The sequence below is a fragment of the Protopterus annectens genome, chromosome 3.part1 (genome assembly GCF_019279795.1).
Source record: "Protopterus annectens isolate FY-2018-M chromosome 3.part1, PAN1.0, whole genome shotgun sequence".
NCBI lineage: Eukaryota > Metazoa > Chordata > Ceratodontiformes > Protopteridae > Protopterus > Protopterus annectens.
Window position 1 is genome coordinate 1,904,020,164 of NC_056732.1, and position 17,969 is coordinate 1,904,038,132.

The 17,969-nt window shown below is 41.0% G+C and overlaps 1 protein-coding gene across 1 annotated transcript in view; it reads left to right on the forward strand.

Annotated features, from left to right (window-relative positions):
• The window catches only part of LOC122798817, a 3,666,270-nt gene that overhangs the window by 3,112,712 nt on the left and 535,589 nt on the right, over window positions 1–17,969 (forward strand). The window lies entirely within an intron of this gene.

The following is a 17,969-nucleotide window of genomic DNA, read 5'->3' on the forward strand; positions in this document are numbered from 1 at the left end:
AGTAAATGTTTTGGTTTTGAATATGTAGCTGCAAAAACTGCAGTGTCCACAGGGGTAAGTTCCAACCAGTTTTTCACCCGTTAGTGTCCTCTGGGATAGAGTGTCATCCCTAGAAGTTGTTTTCTTGTAATGGGAGAAATGTGATGCTAATGTTTTGCCCATTCTATAAGAGAATGAACATCTGTCCCCCAAATAATCCTCTAAAACAGAGTGAGATTTTAGTACATTCCAATGTTTGTCTATGATGTCCAGAAGGTGCTGCCATAGGTTGTGACAAATCTACAGGTATCATAGTTAGTCTGTCTATAATGTTCTTTATATTCCAATAGTGTATCCCTGGTATAGTTTTTACTCCATTGCATGGCAGAATGAATAGTATGTCCGGAATAACCTCTAATAAGAAACCTGTTGGCTAGATCATCATGATGTTGTTTCAGATCCTGTTCAGAGGAACATATCCTTTTTATCCGCAAAAACTGGGATTTGGGGATGTTATTAATAGTATGCTTGGGATGTAGACTGTTGGCATGGAGCAAGGTATTGTATTCTGGAAATTTGCGAAATACAGAAGTTTTGAGGGTATTATCAGGTAGACGCTGTAAAAAAACATCCAAAAAGTGTATTTCATTACAATGGTAATCAACCGTAAATTCGACACCCCATATATTTCCATTAAGATGTTCCACAAATTCCTGTAAATAATCTGTACCACCTTTCCAAACCAGCCAACAGTCATCCAAGTACCTTCTCCAAATGTCAATTTCAGGTATATATATGTTGTGTAACTCATCATAAATGATATGTTCCTCATTTTAATAAGAGATTGGCAGTCAGCACAGCAACAAACATCTATGTCATTTGTGAACATATTGGCATCTTTCTATGATAGAACAGTTCAGACCAATATTTTGGAAGTTGAAAAAATTTGTAATGATTTAAAAGAATTTGAAGACCATACCAACTTCAAAGACAGTCTGAGCAAACTATCTAAGGAACTTTTAACTCTTGAGAATAATCTTAAAGCTAAAAAAATTCATAAATTCTCTAACAATAAGTTAGTCAGGATTCAATGGATTATTTAGAAAGAAAAACAGGGTGTTGGTATGTAGTAGCATTGGTGTTATGGAGAGGAGAGAAAAATGAGGAAAGAGAAGGATATAAGAGAAGTAGGTAGATTAAGGAAGTTAGCTAGAATCAGGTTGGAGCTTGACAGGGACAGGACCAAGTGTTTTGTAGAAAGTGTTTAAGTTCAAGTTCGAACTGGGACTTATGAGGGATATTTCTCATATTATGTGGGAGGGAGTTCCAGGAGTGGGCTGCTTTGTATAGTGATTTTCCCAATATTTTTTGTGGGTTTGTAGATGTCCAGAAGGTGTTTGTCAGATGTATAAAGCTGACGTTGGGGGTTGTATAGTGCTACAATATTGGAGCTAGAGGGGCAGGAAGTAGGGCCACACAGAATAGAGTGTGTTATATGCAGCTGTGGAAGGAGAAGCTGTTTGGGGAATTCAGGCCATTGCAAAGACTTTAGGGCAAGACAGTGGTGGAATTTATAGGGGAGATTGGAGGCAAACTGAGCTAATTTATTGTATGTTTGTTCTAGTTTGCTTAGAAGAGATGACTGGAGGTTTTTAAGGATAGGAGCAGTGTACGGAAGATAGGGTAAGAGGAGAATGAGGGTCTTTAGGAGGGAGAAATAAATTTATGATTATGGTACAAGAGGCCGAGTTTTTTATGTTTTTTTATGTATTGATTAATATGTATATTGAATTTTAGTTTATCATTGATGGTGACACCAAGTAATTTAGTGAATGGTTCTGGACTGATGATAGTATTGTTAAGGGAGGTGATGGAGAAAGAGGATTTGTATTGTGCTGGTATTTTTAGGAAGAAAAAGTAGAAGTTTAGTTTTGTTAGGATTTAAGATTAGTTGATTTTCAGTGAGCCAGGTTTCATAGGTTCATAGGTTCATAGGTTCATACTAGGCTATCTGCCCGAGCATTTTTACAGCCCTCCATTATTTTTTGTGGCTTCGCCTACCTTTTTTAGTGGGGGGAACTATACTTATTTTTGCTGCTGTTTGCTGTGCCTCTGAGTGACACTGAATAACTGGGGTATATATCTGCATCTCATATCCATTGGCAGTTTCTCTCAACTCTTAAGGCCAAAGGTGCTCCTCCTCCTCACACCTCACATGTATGAGTCCACAGCATAGGGTGATTTGGGTATTGAATGACATGGAAGAGAAAGTGTTATGAGTAAAACAAAGGAGTTCAGGGATATTGTGGCCAGTGGTAATAAGGGTGGAATTGTCAGCACATTGTAAGAGTGTTGAGAGGTTGGTAGCAGAGTGTAAGTTATTAGTAAAGGTACTGAACAAGAGGGGACCTAAAATAGAGCCTTGGGGGACACCATTGTGGACAGGCAGAAATGGGGAGGTAACAGTTTGCCAGTGTATTAATTGAAGTCTATTAGATACATAACTAGAGAAACATGCTACAGAGGTGGCCAAGAAGGTCAAAAAGTATGGTTAACAGTTTAGAGTGGGAGACTGTATCAAAAGCCTTTCAGAGGTCAAGGAAAAGACAGGAAGGAAGTAGATTGCTATCATGAGCTTCTGCTACATGTTTCACAGCCATACACAGGTAAGCACGTGTGTGAATGATATGTAAAGAAATATTCACTAGAAATGCCATTCTGTTGGGGCTCTTAATTTGGGAGCTAACACATGATATTTTAGCTAGCTTAATTGCTTTGATGGATAAAGCCATGATTATGACACAGGTAACTCAAGCCCCTTAAATTGCTTGGTTCATAGGTTCATAGATTAGTACTAGGCTAACTGCTCTTGAGGGCAATTTTAAGCCTAGCCAATTAACCCATGTGAGAATTGAACCCTGCACCTTGTGTCTGTAAGGCAAATATCTTAACCACTATGCCAACCTCCCACTTGAGCACAGGAAGAGCTGCCATAGGAGAGAGAGGAAGGGCAAGGCTATGCTTGCTGACTTCTACTGGGGTTGGGGTGGCCTCATATGCCCAAGGTGCATCCTCCATATAAGAATCTTCGTGGAAACTAGGGACCACACAGATTTATTTTTGTTATAATAGGGAGGGGATTTTATTTATTTAGTTAGTTAGCTATTGTCATTTGATTACTGAGCAAGTCTCACTGGGTAGAAGCCCATTTTCAGTGGTGGCCTGAGAAGAAAATCTCCAACTTATTACAAAACATTTTAAGAACAATAATTTTGCAATCTTCAAAAATAAAACAGAAAGTAGAAATAGTTGGGAGTTTAAATAATTATACAAATTAGTGATAATATAAAAACATTGGTAAAAAAATCTGTACAAGTTTTATGACAATCATTTAATATTTACAGAAATTTTAGACAGTCTGTAGAGAAATTAAAGGTAAATTAGTCTAATACAGACAGGAGTTGCAATATGAAGTAAAGGAAAAACAGACTGTTGGTACATTTAGACAGAAAGGCAGGGGAAGAGAATTTGAAAGAAGTAGGAAATAAATGAAGAAGGGAGAATAAGGAGGTATAGGAAATGAAACGGTAATTGTTCACATTTAGGAATATAGATTATCCTATTTTGAGCAAAAACAGAGCCAGATCTTAGCTAGGAAGTCATTCAGAGTGGTTTTGAAAGATTGGACAGAGAGTATTGACCTGATGGATACAGAGAAGGAGTTGCAGGCCTCAGCAACCTTGCATGAGTACAGCCAGTGACCAGCAGATTTGACAGGTTTGTAGACAGACAGCAGATTTTGTTCACTGAATCTCAGTGATCAACTGGTAACATAGTTGTGTAGAAGGTTTTTTAGTGCTGGACAGGCAGATGGATGCTGGAGAATTTTATAGGTGGTAATAAACTGTGTATGTGTTAGTTGATGAGGCAGTTCTAATCAATTTATGCTTTTTAATATTATACAGTGGAGGGCTATGAAAGGGGTATTTGCTGCAAGTTTAGCTTAGTAAGAATGGGAGAGACATAAAGAAGTGTGGGGAGAAGATAAGTAATGTCAAGTGTAGTTTTAGTTTCGTGAGTACGAAGGTTTTTGGCTCTGTAAAGCATCACTAGTTTTCGATTTGTTTTTCTTATGCAATTTTATGTATGCGAGTTGAATGTAAGCCTATCATCCACTATCGCTCCTAATAATTTGCTGTAAGAGTTGACTTTAGTAGTTGTATTATTAAGAGAGAGGACATTAAATTTTGTTTTTCATGAGAGAGAGAAAGATTTGGGGAAACAAGTAGTAGTTTGGTCTCTTTTGGGTTGAGCATGAGTTGTGAGTTATGAAGCCATGTTTCAGGGACTGTTAAAGCTTCCTAAGTAATTTTTAGGAGGTGTACCAAGTTGTCGGATGTGCAAATGACAGTGGAGTCATCTGTGCATTGTATTAGAGTTGCCTATTGTGTGGATGTTTAAAGGATTTTGGTGAAAATATTGAAGAGGAGGGGACCAAGGATAGAGCCACATAGTCCACCGGTGGTGACTGGGAGGTAAGGAGAGAGCGTGTAGTGCCATTTTACTGACTGATACCTGTTGGACAGGTAGCTTTTGGACCACAGAAGGGTGGGCTGAGGGAGACCCGGTGAGGACATCTGAAGTAGAATTTTGTTGTGATAAACTGTGTAGAAGTCTTTAAACAAAGTCTGGAAATAAGGAAGGGGCAGTATCTATAGAAGTTAGAAGAGCAGTGCTAGTACTATGGGAAGGAAGGAAGCCATGTTGTGTAGGGGATAGGATTTCATCCTCCAGGAGATACTTTAGCAATTGCTTTTGAATATATATTTTTAAGTATTTTGGCAAGGGGAGATAAGATTGCTATAGGTCAAATTATAACTGAGAGCAATCACTTCATAGCCAGTACAAAGCAGTTAACAAAGAAATACAAAGTAAAACAGGTTTTCTGTCATTTCTTGAGGCTAAATAGCTGGCATATGCAGTATAGTTTACTGGGCAAGAAAAAGGGGACAATAGCCAACTTAGAAAGAGGTCCTTAGGGACCATTTATTATTTAACAAACTTTCAGTCAAAGAGGTATGTATTTAACTGATTAAAGTTAATATACTGCAAGGTTCTTCATGATAAATGCGCTTACATTTTGCAATGATAAAATTGTCTGTAAAGTTAGCAGTATCGAGTTCAGATGTAGTGACCGCAGGCTGTGAAATGAAAGAAAGGGAAAAACTCTACTAATCTATCATATAATGTTAAGGCAATAAAGTTAGTATGTATTATTAAAAAAAGAGATGGAGGAAGGACAACAGTTAAGTCAGAGTAAAAGAATGTGGGGGAAGTATAAGAGTGGAGTGATGATAATTAGTTCTAGCAGGAGGTATACTGATAGACAACCACCGTAATACATCTATGTATACAGCTGTATCAAGCAAATTATCAGAATGTATATATATATATATATATATATATATATATATATATATATATATATATATATATATATATATATATATATATATATATATTGCATTAGTAACTGTATTTAGAGCACAACCTAGAGCTGTTTACTGAATTTCCTGTTTGCACTTATTTTTAAAATCGTTTTTTCTCAAAACTTGCATTTTATCTGTCTTTGGCCTAGCACTCTTGTGTGGGGTCATTTACTGCACTGTTATAACTTGTTGATACTTGTGAACCTCTGCTATCTCTGAAAAAAACAAAAACAAAAAATCTTGCTTTTTTCCCACTTTTCTGAGATTTAAAAAGTTCAGTTACAGGCTTGCTGTTCTTGAACTGTTTGTAAGTTTCTGTGAGGCCATTTTTGCTTGGGCTAAAGGGAAGTCTCTCTGTTGATCAGTGGCAGTGAAAACATTGAGCAGCCTGCCTGCCCCTGTGGGAGTGGTTACTGACTTGAAACTGTAGTTTTATTGGCCATTTTGGGTCAGTTCCAAAACTCCTTCATCTTCCTCTCTTAAAACCCTCTTTTGCTGCTTTTGCACGCTTTTGAGCATAGCGCAACAGCGGCAGCTGCCTAATTGGGTTTAAACTATTCCTGGCTCCACAAAGTCTGCTCTTCACTTTTTCCCTTAGAACTGCTCTATCTCTCAATTTAAACACCATATTCTCATTCTAAGGCCCTTCACTGGTCCAATTAAGTAATCCTACAAGTTAGCACTATTAAACCATAAGCACTACTTACTCTTATACTCTCTACGATTACCCTGTCCTCTATTGGTCCGTCTTAAATTCAGTTTCCCTATATTACTCTAGCACGTCCAAAGGTCAGTCAATGGTTTCCTCTCCAGTCCAGCTGGTGAATCTGGGAATTTTGAGGCAATGTTACAACTGTCTCATGTACATGGACAACCCTCTCCTCCTCCAAACAGGTTCAAATATATGTGAGAGATACAACTATTTAACCAAACTGGAGGCTGAGCTCTCTCATCTCAAAACTGGTGTAACCAGTCAGGAGGAGAAGGTAACCTCACACAACACAATTCCAGTATCACATAGTCCCACCACATCAGCGATCCAAACACATAAATACACAAAAACATACTCGGAGGCTCTAAATAAAAATCTACCTAAGCAACAGAGACCTCCAAAGCAGACATCCAAGCAAACGCCAAATACACACTAAATTCACAACGAGTAAAGAATACACACACACCACCTCAAAACAAAACACGCACAACACATAACCCACAAAGTCAGTGTGCCAAGCAGCCACAGCCCTTAAGGCTGAATAACACACCTGATACTCTTGTAATAGGTGACTCTATTGTCAGACACACTGACGTCCTGCTCACCAGGCTGAATAAAGAGAAGGTCACGGTGAGCTGCCTGTCGGGTGCTAGGATCCGCCACATAACGCAAGCACTCAGGTCACTCCAAAGCAAATACAAATATGACTCAGTCATTGTGCATGCTGATGTGAATGACCTGAGACGTACCTCCCTGGACTACATGAAAAGAGACATAGAGGAGCTCTCTGATCATATAGCCCAGGCTGGTATGACCCTGACCTTGAGCAGCATCTTACCCTCACCTAGAATGATGCCACAGTACAAAGACAAAATGATCGATTTTAACAAATGGCTACAATTTTGGTGTCATTCAAAGGGGATCCAGTGTCTGTCAGCCTGGGATGACATGCTTGACAAGCCATGTTGCTTCGCTAGGGACGGCTTGCACCTGTCACCACTGGGCTTTTGGATATTGGCAAAGGCTCTTGCCACCCCCATAGTGCCTTTTTTAGGCAAGGCTCAAAAGTCAAACCCACCCCCATAGACGGCACAAGGAACAAAAAAACTAAGGGTAATGCTGCTAAACGCCAGAAGTCTTAACCTCAAGATGCACGCACTCAAAGCTCTCCTCAGTATGGAGAACATTGATATCTGTGCAGTGACAGAAACCTGGTTCAAGGCTCCAGAGAGCACCCCAGCACTACCAGGCTATACCTCATATCATGCTTTTCGGCCCCAAAACCCGGACTGAACCACAAAAGGAGGGGGAGTTTCCATATTTATCAAGGATATCCACACCTCCAGGTTAGTTGCGTTGCACGGCGCATCGGAGACCATCCATGTGCAACTAACAGTGGGCAAGACTGCTTTTCAGTTTATAACATCCTACAGACCACCCTCTCAAAGTCAGGAATCCCATTCGGCTTTCCTGAAAATATTGGAGAACATGAAGATCTCTCCGAACACCATTATATTTGGCGACTTCAGCTACCCAAACATTGACTGGGAGCACTACTCAAGCCCCAGCACCTTAGCCCAAAGGTTCCTGGAAATTATAAACTCAAATGCTATGGAACAACTAGTCACCACTCCCACAAGAGGGGACAACATACTAGACCTGATCATTACCAACATGGGGACTGTATGCTCCACACCAGAAGTATATCCCTCATTGGTAAGATCAGACCATAAATTAATTTCACTGGATGTCCACATCCCGACCCCAGCCCAGAAAACCACAGTGAAAAACTTCTCAAAAGCGAACTTCTCACTTCTCAAAACCGAAGTGGAATCCTTCAAGGCCCCAGGACCAGTGGAAACTATGGCCTAAACTGCAGAATCCTGTATAAACGCATTCTACGGACATCTCCAGGAATGCATGGATCATGCTATCCCAAACAAAACCAAGACCCAATCATCCAAAGGCAGGCGTCCAGTCTGGTGGACCCCTGCCATAAATAAACTGTACAACAGAAGAAGGAAGCTACTACATGATAGAGCAAAATCCCTAATAGGGAAGGCATCTCTGATCAGTACTAGCAAAAATTACGATCCTCATAAAATCCTCCAAGGCCAGCTTCGAGAGAAAAATTGCACAGGACACCAAAGACAACCATAAGGCTTTTTTCAGTTATGTTAGAAACCTGGGATGCAACTCCCAGACTTGTTCTGAGTTGATTCTAAACGACAAAAAATACACTGAATCCACAGACATCGCCAATATCCTGGCAGACAGGTTCAGTGCAAACTTCTCCACCCCCAAAAGAGCAAGTATCTATCCCAGCAGAGGGCTGCCTCCCAAACATCTCTGATGCTCAGGTGAAGGCTGCCCTCTCCAAAGCAAAAATCACTGCTTCCATGGGACCAGATGGCGTCCCAGGTTGCGTCTTACATGAACTCCAAGAGGAACTAATCCCTCAAATAAAACAGCTATACAATCTCAGCCTCACTACAGGATATGTGCCCACAGAATGGCGTACAGCAACAGTGGTCCCACTCCACAAAGGTGGAGCCTCTACGGACCCTGGAAACTATCGCCCCATAAGCCTGACTAGCTTAGTCTGCAAGGCTATGGAGAGGATCATCATGGAGCTCATAAACAAAGACATTGGGGACCTACAGACACTAGATCCTACGCAGTTCGGCTTTGTCAAGGGCAGATCCTGCCTTTTGAACCTGGTTGACTTCTTCGAAACAGTCACCAAAGCCATAGATGAAGGGAAGGTAGTCCACACAGCCTATCTGGACCTTGCAAAGGCATTTGACACAATACCCCACTCGGGCATCATAGATAAGCTATCCAGCTTAAATATAACCCCCTATGTCACAAGATGGGTTGCAAACTGGCTCAAAGACAGAACCCACAGAGTGAGAGTTGCTGGAGCCATGTCCGACTCGAAACTGGTCACAAGTGGCGTCCCACAGGGTCCTGTCCTGGGACCACTCTTGTTCGGTATATACTTTTCCGAGGTACAGGCAGACGTGGCAGGACTATGGCTCACCAAGTTCGCAGACGACTGCAAACTGGGCCATAATCAACTCTCCAGCTGACACAAACGTCCTTCAAAAGGTCTCACAGAGACAGATAACTGGTGCCAGCGCCATGGTTTAAAGCTAAATGCCAAAAAATGTATAGTCATACCCTTTGGCAAAAACAATGTGCCCACAAATTACCACATAGGCGGAAACCCATTAAGTACAGAGAAAGTTATTAGGGACCTGGGGACCCAAGTTGATAGCAATCTCTCCTTTGAAAACCACATTGCCAAAGTGGTTAGAAAGACCTTCTACATAGCCCACCTCATCATGAAGGGTTTCACATCTAGATCAAGAGACGTAATCGTGACCCTTTATTCATCCCTCATTAGGCCCATCATAGAATACAATGCCCCTTTTGGGATGTATCTTACCCGACACCTGCAGCAATTAGAAAGACCCCAAAAGTATCTCACCAAGTGGATCAAGGGTCTCAAACAGATGCCATATGCTGCTCGGTTAAAAAAACTCCAGCTCTACTCAGTTGCATACCGCCTACTTCGAGGCGATCTATGCCTGACATACAAAGCTATGTCAAATCCAGATTTAATGGACATGCTCCACCTCAGTAAATCTAAATCCCTTAGAGCCACACGCTCGAGGGACTTGAACCTCAGCACAGAAATAAATAGAACTTGCTGGAGGGACAGGTTCATAACCCAGAGGCTCCCTTCGCTCTGGAATAGAATTCCAGTTCATGTGAGGCAGAGCACCTCACTGAATCTCTTCAAGAAGAATCTCGATAGGTGGATGGGGGATCGTAGGTTTGTCCCAGGGATTACTCCCGTGTCACTATTAAGTAAGCCATACAGAATCGGGCTAGGCTTATAATTGCCCCAGGGCAGATAGCCTAGTATGAACCTATATATATATATATATATATATATATATATATATATATATATATATAGCTTATATGTATACCAGAACATCAGCAGCTCACATTACAACATTACATATAGTGTCTAAGTTTTTATTCAAAAGAAATGCAATTTGAAAAGGCTATTATGCTATCCAAAGGATAGTAGCAAACAAACTGATGGTGTGTTAGGTACACATCCCTGTGCTAGTTGTAATTTTTGTAGTTACTTAGATACCACAGGGAGTTTTATACACCCAGATACAGGCCATCATTACACTTTTAGGATTAGTGCCAACTGTAAGACCAACCATGTGGTCTACCTTGCCATCTGTACAACATGTGGGTCCTTCTATATTGGCAAGACAGACTGCATGTTTAGAGATAGAGTAAGGGAGCATAATTACAACATTAGGATTAAATCTATGACAAATGCCCTTTCAAAGAATGTTATAACGTTGGGGGATGACCACTCTTTTAAATTTCTGGTGATAGATGAGGTAACACCTACCATACATGAGGGTGACATAAGGAATGTAACAGAGAGTAAAGAGGTAAAATGGATACTGAGGCTCAGAGCTGACAGAGGGAAGGGCTTGAATGAAATGGCCTCTATTAAGCCCACTCTTAAGTCAAGGAAACTATCTGTTAGGTAATTGTTGATACATTATGTATTTATATTTTGCTGGATATTAACTAGCATTTATATAATTAATGTGCAGATATTTATGTTCATTTCTATGTATGCATACATTTGTTTGTATGTATATATTATATTTGGTCTTATAATAATATGCTGAAATTGTTTGGATTTCATATTCCTGTAAGCATAGGTCCTGTACACGATTTAGATATAAAGTGTTTTAATATGTGTTTTCACTTTAAATTTGATGCACTAGGATATATAAGCTGATTGGCTGAGGCTTTATATTTAAATGAAATTTGACCATCTTGTTCTTAATGGTCTGATGAATCTCTATGTGAAAGCGCTAACCTAATTTTAACAAATAACTTTTTTTTTATGTTTGGACTGTTGATTCGTTTGTGAGGTTCTTGGACTGCCCTTGGATACTTTTTTGGTTTTATTGTTCTATTTTGGACAGTTCCACGTTTGTCCTTTGTGGTGAGATACCTCGTTTTGTTTATTTGCTTATTACATATAGTGTGTTCAAGGGAAGCATGCTTAGCATACATAAAGCTTCATCAATCTGAATGAAACTGATAGGAGTATAACACACTATCAAAGTCTTTTCACTGCTCTACAGTCTTAGAACAAATAGTAGTAACATATGGCACATAACCTGCTCTATGAGCAATGATAGTGATTGAGTGTAAGAGAAGACAACACTGAGGGGATATTTAACAATAAATTCTACTACAGTGACCATCCCATCAGCATCAGGTCAAATTATAACTGAGAGCAATCAGTTTACAGCCGGTACAAGCAATTAACAATGGGATACAAACTAAACCAGATTTTCTATCATTTCCTGAAGCTAAATAACTTGCATATCCAGTATAGTCTTGTGGTCAAGAAAAAGGAAAATAAGTCAACTTAGTAGGAGGTCCTTAGAGTGCACGGAGACTTTCAATCACACAGCAGACCTGTATTTGAGTGATTAAAGTTAATACACAGCAATGTTCTTCATGGTAAATGTGCTTACATTACACAATGACAAACTCCTTAGTAAAGTTGTAGGAGTAGAGCCTTAATGGCAGATCTCCTACAGTATGAAGGCCAGGTATAGTGAACACAGGCTCTGAAATGAAAGAAAGAGAAAAACTCTACTAAACTATTATATAATGAGGCAATAAAGTTAGTACTTATACAAAACAGAAATGGAGGAAGGACCACAGTAAGTCAGAGGAATAGATTACAGGGGAAGTATAAGAGTTGAGTGATGGTAAGGAAGTCTATGAATGTGAGCTCAATGTAGCTTTAGCAGGGGGTGTATTGATAGAGAACCACAGTAATACAGTGTGAATATACAGCTGTATCAAGAAAATCTTGGGATTAACTATGTCAAAGCAGTGTTATATATATTAACAGAACATCAGCAACTCACATTGCATACATATGTGTTAAAGGGAAACATGCTCAGCATACATAAAGCTTAATTGATATGAATTCAATTGATACAAATATAACACACTGCCAAAGTCTTCTCACTGTTCTACACAGCCTTAGAACAAATGGAAATGTAATAACACAAGACAGATACCTGAGGCAACACTGAGAGTATATTTAGCAATACATTCTACTACAGACACCATCCAACCCTCAGGTCAAATTATAACTGAGAGCAATGAGTTTATAGCCAGTAGAAAGCAATTAACAAAGAGAAACAAAGTAACACAGGGTTTCTGTCATTTTCTGAGGCTAAATAACTGGCATATGCAGTATAGTCTAGTGGTCAAGATAAAGGGGACAGTAGCCAGCTTAGTAAGATGTCCTTAGAGTGCACTTACTGTTTCACAGAGACTTTCAGTCACAGAGCAGACATGCATTTGACTGATTAAAGTTAATACACAGCAAGGCTCTTCATGATAAACGTGCTTACATAGTGCAACAACAAACTTCTCAGTAAATTTGTGGGAGTAGGGCCTTGTGGCAGAGCTCCTGTAGTATCAAAGTTAAATGTAGTGACCACAGGCTCTGAAATCAAAGAAAGAGAAAAACTCTATTAAACTGTAATATTATATTGAGGCAATAAAGTTAGTATTTACTATACAAATAAAGAGCTGGAGGAAGGGCAACAGTAAGTCAGAGCAAGAGAATACAGGGGAAGTATAAGAGTAGACTGGTGGTAAGGAAGTTCATGAATGTAAGCTTAAAGTAGCTTTAGCTGGAGGTATACTAATAGAAAACTACAGTAGTACATGTATATATGGGTCTACCTGAAAACACCGACATGCAAAAACACAGACGACGAAATCACCGACACTACAAAACTGAAAGTTCAAAAACATGAAACTTCACATGCCCGACAAACCACAATCCTGACAGTCAACAAACAAAACAAATCCCCTGTCCAAAAAGCACACACACAACACAAGTACAACAAAAACCTTACAAACCTACACTAAACCTTACAAACACAGCTATCTATGCACTAACCTTAACCCAAACCCTAACCCTAAGATTCGTCACTATTGCACATTCACCTAACCTGCACCCTAACCCTAACTCACTTAACCCCCCCAACCCTAAAGTTAGTCACTATCGCACACTCACCTGACCCGCGCCCTAACCCTGACTCACTTAATCTGCCCCTAACCCTAAAGTCCATCACTATTGCACACTTACCTTACTCGCACCCTAACCCTAAAGTCCGTCACTATCGCGCACTTACCTTACCCGCACCCTAGCCCTGCCGTCCGTCACTACCACATACTTACACACTAGTGCTCATTTGACATGTCGGTGTTGTCAGCATCAGGATTTTCAACTGTCGGTCATCTCCGTTGTCGATCGTTTCCAGCTTTCGGCGTTATCAGGTAGACCTGTATATATACATAGCAGAACATGACACTACACTGATAATCACAGTATAACAGCATCACTTAGTAAGCATTCATAGGCTTAACCAGTATGTCATAACAGTGTTATATATGGCAGAGCCTCAGCAACTCATATTACATACATATGTGTTAAAGGGAAACACTCATAAAGTTTAATCGAGCTGAATGAATATTATGGGTTTCCTAGCTCAAAGGAAGAAGATCTCTTAAGGGAAAACTCAACACCTGTTTGACCAGAAGCTGTTAGTCTTTTGGCAATGACACCCACAGAGAATAGTGGAGGCCTTAGGTTCAAATTCCAAGTAAAAGCTAATGTTTTCCTTTCATCATTTTCTGTGGAGGTTAGAGAAAGTGCACTACCTTTCCCAGCATTTGTCATGTGCTACTCATGGGTCATCATCATCATCATCAACCCCTTTTCTACATGGCGTTGGGGTGCCATGTTGACTGCCGCCATCTCTGTCGATTTAATGCCACACTCCTGCCTTCTTCGACACTCATGCCTGACTGTCACAGATCTTCTCTCACACAGTCCATGCACCGCTTTGCTGGATGTCCTAATTTCCTCTTACCTTCTGCCTGTTGTCTCAAGTCTTCACCAGGTTGCCTTCTGCCTTTCTGCACATGTGTCTGAACCACTGTAATCTGTTCTGTTTTTTTCTGCAATTGAAGCTACTTTGGCTCTTATGTCCTCATTTCTTCATCTGTCCCGCAGTGTACTTCTCACCATCCTTCTTACGCACTTAATTTCCATCACCTCTGGCTTCCTCATCTGCTGTACCTTTAATGCCCAGGTTTCTGTACCATACAGTAGTTGTGGTTACACCACTGTCTTGTACACTGTACTTTTCATCATCTTTGGAATTCCTCTGTCATGCACTACACCTGGGACTCTATGCCAGTTGGCTGCAGCCCCTCTTATTCTAGCTTTAACCACTTCATTCAGGTATACCTTCTCCTCAACCACCCCCTCCTATATACTTAAAGGTATTAACCTGTTCCACTATATTCCCTTCTATCTCAGTTCTCATCTTCTTCTCATTTCCCCAATTTGTTGCCATTACTCATGTCTTATCTGTGCTTACTTTCATCCCATGTGCCTTCAGTTTTGCATTCCATCCCCTATCCTTTGCTGAAGTTCTTTCTCAGAGTCTGCCTGTAATGCCACATTGTCTGTATATAGCAACTTTGTTGATCTGTCCCCTCCTACCTGTTTGGTAATGTAGTCCACCACCAGTATGAACAGCTTTGGGCTCAGAGCTGAAAACACACTCCCACTGGGAACCCATCTGTGAGACAGAACACTGTTTTATACTTGATTCAGTGGGTCTTTGTACATAGCCTGCACTAATTCTACCAATGTTTCTGGGACTTTGAACTACCGCAGTACTGCCCAAATCAGCTTTCTTGGGACTTTGTCATATGCTTTCGCCAAGTCTAGGAATGCCCAGTTGGGCTCTTTCCTCATCTCTAGCTTCGTCTTAACTGTCTGTCTCACTGCAAACATCAGGTCAGTTGTACTGCAGCCTCATCTGAATCCAAACTGCGCATCTTCCATCTTCAATTCTACTATTCTGCATATCTGTTTATAAAATCACCCGCTCCAGAACTTTCATGCAATGTAACAGGAGTTTGATGTCTCTATACTGCTCACAGTTGTGGATGTCGCCTTTGTTCTTGTGCACTGGCATGAGTATGTTGATTCTCCAGTCATCTGGGATACATCTTTCTCTCTATTTCTCCCCTATCTCATCCAGCAACTTTATCACATCTGCTGTGACCTCATCTGGGCCTGCTGCTTTCCCTGACTTCATTTTCCTTAGTGCTGTTCTTACTTCTTTTAGGGTGGGCTCCTCTTCTTCTCTCTTTGCAGGCTGTGTCTGGTGTAGTACAGCTTCTGTGAGGTGTTCTTCATTCAGAAAGTGCTGGAAATACTCATTCCATTTGCCTTTGATGTCCTGTGGACTGATGAGCAGGTTGTTGCTGGCATCCCTTTTGAAGGGTGTCTGTCTTCTTTATCTTTCTGTTTTTGCCTTGCAACCCGATTTACTTTCTTTGTGTCATCTACTGAGTCACTTTCCAGAAGGTGGTAGAGTGCCTCTGATGCCCTTTTCTTTGCTATTGCAACTCTTTTCTTAGCTTCTTTGTTAGCCAACCAGTATTCCTTCCTAGCCTGGTCTGTTTTTTCTATTTCTCACTTTTCTTTTGATTACTTCCTGGATTTCTGCATTCCACCACCATCTTTCCTTATGTACCTTATTTCCATGTCTGGCTCAGCCACATATTGGTTCGGTAGTGTAGTCCTCACACTTGCTGTTTGGAGGCACTGACATTCTTCTTCAACCCCACCAATATCCTCCTCTTCCTTGGGTGCTATAGCCCTGAATAATTCCTTGAACTGTTATACTTTCCCTGCAGTCAGCTTCCAGGTCTTCAGCCTGGTCTGTGTTGACCTTAGAGCCTTCTCTGACCACTGCTTGCAGATAATTGTGGCAAACAGTGATTTATGCTGTGGGCGGACTGTTTCACTGGAGATGACTTTGAAATCACTGATTCTATTGCAAGTGCTCTTTCCTTACTAGGAGGAAGCTTACCTGTGTTGCATGTTGGCCAATCTTGTATGTGATCTTGTGACTGTCTCTCTTTCTGAACCATGTGTTGGCTGCTATCAAGCCATTTGCCAGACAGAAGTCTTGAATGGCCTCTCCTTCATTATCCCTGTTGCCCCACCCATGTGGACCAAGGCAGTCCTCATATTCTGTTCTGTCTGTCCTGATATGTGCATTCAAGTCCCCCATTATTAACACTAATTCATGTTGTCCTGCATTAGCTAGCAGGTTCTGCATCTGCTTTCTGAATGCACTCCTTTTTTTTCCTCACTAACACAACCCTTCTATGGGGCATAGGCTGAGATTATAAATGCTGCCCTATCATTACTCTGGAGTGTGATTGCCATGAGTTTTCTACTAATTCTGATGATATCCCTCACTGCCTTCTGAAACCTCTCCCACCACAATTCCCACACCATTTCTAGCTTGTCCTCTTCCTGAGTAGTAGAATCTGGATACCAAGCCAAGTGGCTTTGCTGCACTGCCTTTCCATTTTGTCTCTTGGATACATAGGATGTCCAGCCTCCTCCATATAATTCATGTCAAGCAGAGCACTTCACTGGCCCTCTTTAAGAGAAATCTTGATGACTGGATGGGCAATAGGAAGTTCACCCCAGGGTTCACTTCAGTGGTCTTGCTTGACAGGGGCAATGGGAACTAACTTTGAGCGGCATGATGCTAGGGAATCTTCTTGGGCTAGGCTTATATAGCCTCCAGGACCATTAGCCTAGTGCACACCTATGAACCTATGTCATCCACTTTCAAGCTGCATCCTGTCAGCGAACCACCATTAAGTGTAGCAATTCTCAGTTCATGTTTGGCAGGTTGATTAGTTTTACGTCCAGCTTTCGCTCAACAGCGCTATCCTGGGCAACGCAGATTGGGCAACTAGACACCAGCTGGCCAGTAGCTTATTGAGTCAAAGCTGCTGGGCCTTTTGTGATGGGCACACACTGTCCAATAGGGGCACATAGACCCCTCCCACCATTAGCATGGGTCCCTGGTTTTGGTCAGAGTAGGCCAGGTCCTTAACCCATGTATGACCAGTAAGTACCTATGCCCATTTTGGCAACATTAGTCAACTTGACTGAATCACCTACAGTCATATTTTACACCATCAACTGGCTAGTCCTGCCATGGCATGTAGTCTGTGATCTGTGTTCTCCTATCTTGAGGATACTGCGCTCCACAGTAAATGCCCAAAGAGGTTGGTCTGTGCAATTCTTACCCCATAGGACACTATGTAGAGTCTGTGCTGCTGCCCACAGCTCCATTCATTGTTGAGTTTGAGATAGAAACATTTAGCATGTTTTTTGGCAGTGGGAGGAACCACACAGAGACACAGGAAGAACATGCAAACTCCAAACAGGTATTGGTCAGCGGTCAGGATCGAACTGTATACCTTGTGCATGGGAGGAAAAGACCTTAACCATTATACCAACTAGTATTGTAATGTGCTACTCATGGATGTCTTAAAGATGCCCCAAAATAGCTTGCAAAAATGTGGACAGGGTGTTTCCACCTTCCAGGATGATTGGGCTCCAAAGGATTTTTTCATTTTGACTTGAGATTCAGTAACTGGGCATGACATTTTAGCAGCAGACGTACATAGGGTTTCCATTTCTCACAGCCTATCTGTCCACTCTCCAGGTAAGGAATTTACAGTCTTGGACAGATTCAGGAACTATAAGTTTTAATCTTAAACCCTGTGAAGACCGGTAG